Here is a 4099-nt window from a genome sequence, read left to right on the forward strand (position 1 = left end):
AGATGGTCCCAGCCAGGAGCACGGTCTGTGCCAGGAGTTGTGGCTCCAAGGGGCTGTGTGCTCTGGAGCAAAGGAGATAGCTCTACCATGCATATAAGTAGACACATACTGAGGGGCTATCAACCCTAAATCTTGAATATTTTTTTTTAAGATGAGGTGAATTGTCCCATCTGTCTTCCCATAGGCCGGAGAGTGATTTAGGTAGTTTAGTTAGACCAGGCACATAGTTATCTGGATGCTAACGTGTGGTGGGGATGCATTCCCACTGAGCAGTTCGCATAGGGTCCAAAGGACATCATCTGCGAAGGGAGGAATGGTCATGGATCTCCCAAATCCTAGTAAAGTGCCTTAACCATAACGTTATTATTTCTTTTGGTAATTTTGTGGTACATGGAAGCATTTTATTAGTATGTGGTTCTCGACAAAGCATAAAATATTTGAGCAGACCAACAGCAGTTGCACTTGTAGTGTTTGGTAAAACTGAAGACAATATTTTATTACTTAGCCTTTGTGGGTGACTTTAACCTCTCCAGCTTTTAATAGAAAGTAAACTGCAACTTGAACGGTAAATTTGAGAGGAGGCTGGCTTTTACGCTGTGCATGAAGAGGCCAGGTGTGCGGCTTCCCGGTCGGAGGGACAGGATCCCTGCTTGCTGTGACCCGCTGCCCTCGGTACGGAGGGGCTCGGTGCCCGGGGAGGCGCTGCCCGGCTGTACCCCAGCAGTAACGTGCGCTGCTGCTTCTGCAGGCTGCACGTTAGAGGGGAACCAATAAAAACAGCCCTATAATATACGGGAACAGAGGTTGGGTAGTTAATGGTGAGACTCTTGCCTGCTTTGTACAGCAATCTTTCATTTAATAGCGTGCTGCATAGTGTACATTCACTGTTTAATTATAGACTGTCAGAATTCATGTTCATATTTGCAAAGTTGGGCTAATTCTCTTTGCGGTATTTGTGCTTCTCAGTCAAAACAGGACTAACTTTCTTTCACAGCGTACAGATTCATAGCAGCATAAGACTGACGGGTGAAAGAAGTGCACCTACTATAGGCTGTTAACCTAGGCATTATTCTGCTACTAACAATTAATTTTGGGTAGGCATCGAGAGAGAGGGGGTGGGAAAAATGCATTGTAAAACAACATGGAGAAAAATTTCACCCTAATGAAGCGCTGGAGTGTAATCCCTTCTAAAGAACAGACCTAGCAAAACTGTCACCAACAAAAGAGGAGCCAGGAGAAGTTGGTGGGCCAGGCGTGACTGGGACATCTCATCAGTGCACTGCGTTTAATTGAGTTCTTTCACTGCTTATACAGTTTTAATAACATTTGGAGACGTAGAAGTGAAGGCAGCGGCTTCTGTTTCTGATAGATTCCTTTGCGCTGAGATTTAATGGATTAGCCAAAATGATGTGAAAAAATGGATCTCTGATTTATTACCTGCAATTTTTCGCTTACTGCAGCATTTTTTTCCTCAATCAGTGTTTTCCACCCTGTTAAAGTCTTGTGTGAATAAGTGCTATGTTGTGTTTCTGGATTTGCCCGGAGGGCTCATCAGACGACCCTTTGCCTACAGTCCCCACCAGGCCATTTAAACAGGAAGTTTAATTTTATAGTATTAAAAAAGAGAAAACGGTACTTAATTATCTGGCTGTGAAACAGCAGTACTCTTTCTTAATTTTAGTAGCTAATAAAATGCTGTTCCTGCAGTTAACTACTTCTGGTCCAAATGCACTACAATTTTGGCTATTTGAATAGAATATTTTATGAACTGTTATATATTGCACTACAGTTTTTAAACTCCACTATGACATATTTCTCTCAAGATTTATTAGCATTTTTTATTTAAAACAATATATTAAAGAGAGGAGAAAGAGTAATCTTAGCTAAAATTCAAATATTAGAAAAACATAACATAGACCAAATCTTTTCATTTAACTTCCCCCCCTCCCCTTCTCCTCTCCCACTGTTGCTATAAAAAAGTTTTTTGGAACAACAACCCACACCTGCATCATTAATTCAATATGTCTTCCAACATGACTCAAATCATAGTATCAGTTTCAGGGGCCATTTGCTACTTAAATGACTTTATGAAAACAGAACAATGAACTACCCCTATGCAGTCCTTACTTTAACTCTGGGTAAAATAAACTTCAAGATCTTTTATATCCCGGTACACTGACTTCTTTACTAACAGTTGCCTTTCTGCTGCTTACCCCCTAAGCAAACAGTCTCCCGTTAAGCGTGGTATCTGTTGTGCTGCAACTGTCTTTGTAAACTTGTTAATGCCTAGAGCATGGGTAGCATGTCTCCATTGAGACAGAAGCCCGTCTGGAGGCTTTCTAAACTGAAAATTATTTGGGGAAAGGGCCTTTTGTCACAGTCAGTGTTGCTGGGGGCTCCCAGTCTATCGGCACGGGGACGGGCAGTGTGATCAGGCAAACCGAGTCTGGATTTCATAGTAAAATGCCGCACAGCGAACGCGGGCGAGGGACAGCACCCTCAGCCTGGGGCTCATCTGGAGGAGTGCACGTCCGTGCAGTGGCAATGAAAGCAATGTTCTGCAGAGAGCTTGTTGCCCTGTGGTGAGGCAAACGTGGTTGCCCCTTCTCAGGTAGCGTCACGTAATGAGCTGGGACTGGAGCTGGGAGGGCATCAGAGCGCAGGGAAATCAACAGGGTCAATCATGTGCTGAAAACAACACGCGTGTTCTGGGCTGGGGCCTCTGTGTGAACCAGGCTCCGAGGAAAGATGCTCCCTGTTCACATTGATAAGGCTGTGATTGGTTTTTTTTTTTTTCCCCAGTCCAAGGTGCTGATGAAGGAACAATGCATATGAAAGGAAGGTTTAATAGCTGCATTGGTTCCATCATTGCGATGGCCTGTGTTTTCCTCTGCATGGCTGAGGATGACCACTGGGAAGTTGTTTGCTGCTTAAGTCTTGGATGAGAGAAGGGCCTCTTAGGAAGCTGGTACTGATAATCTCCAATAAACTGCTGTTTCTCTGGTGCTCTACTATGGAGTTCGGTCCAGTTGTAGCAGCTGATTGTAATGGAAATAGCTCTGACTTCCAGGGTGCATCTTCTTCCTGCAGGGTGGTATGCCGACAGGCAGGGCAGCCACCAGCAGTCAGTTGTGCCAGCTTTTGTGGGCACCCTGAACTTGGTTTGCCAGGGCTGGAGGGGAGGGCTGGCCTGACTGCGGCAGACGGTCCTCAAAACCAGGATTTGAAAGGGGAAAACAAGCATAATCTCTTAATGTTCTGGAAATACACAGCCTATGAGGAAGATGTTCTGTAATTTAAAATCATTAAACCTAACTTTTCCTTGATTTAAGTTTATTCACAGCCATGTATTACACCTCAAAGATTAGCTTGTCCAAATACCGCTTAGCCTGTAACTGCACTCTGTGATCTGGGTATTTTATTTAGCTTTAAATATTTGCTGCTCATAATGAAAATGCTGTGGTTGTGGGACTGACTCTTACAAAACACGTGTAAACAGCAGCTGCATGGATGTGCTGCACTTGGTCTAACCAAACATTTCTAATATCAGTTTTTGATGACCTTAATCGTTCTGAGGGCTCCCACCTGGCCTGTGCTGGTCCTTCTCCTGAAACTTTTCCAAACCTATTTATGTAGTTCTCAGGTGCCTTCTGAGACACTAACATGCCAAAGTTCTCAGAGGTCCCACTACCATGCTGGGGCCATTCGTCTTCCTAGCTAACTGTTACTGCAATCCAATTCCAGTGGTGCATCAGCACGTGAAACCCCTGCGGGCCCTGACTGCTGTCACAAGCTGCTGAATAGAGGAGTGCTGGTAGCTCCACTCTATCAGCTGCAACTGAGGTCTGAATCCTCAGAAGGATTTTGCTCACTAGGGACCGTAGTGGTGAAAGCAAATGGGTGGGAAATCTGCTGCAAATTATGGTATGCACATGTACAGTTAGATGCTTAAGTGCACGTGACAAACTCAGACTGAGGAGTTTGCCAAATGCTGCTCAAGGCGGCTGCGGTGCGGGAACAGAGCAGGGCCGTGGTCTTCAGAGATGCGGATTTGTGCTTGTCATAACTTCCTGTCAAGTCCTTCGTTATGTCCGTATTC

Source organism: Nipponia nippon, unplaced genomic scaffold, assembly GCF_047370975.1.
Source record: "Nipponia nippon isolate SJK-2023a ecotype South Korea unplaced genomic scaffold, ASM4737097v1 scaffold_19, whole genome shotgun sequence".
Lineage (NCBI taxonomy): Eukaryota > Metazoa > Chordata > Aves > Pelecaniformes > Threskiornithidae > Nipponia > Nipponia nippon.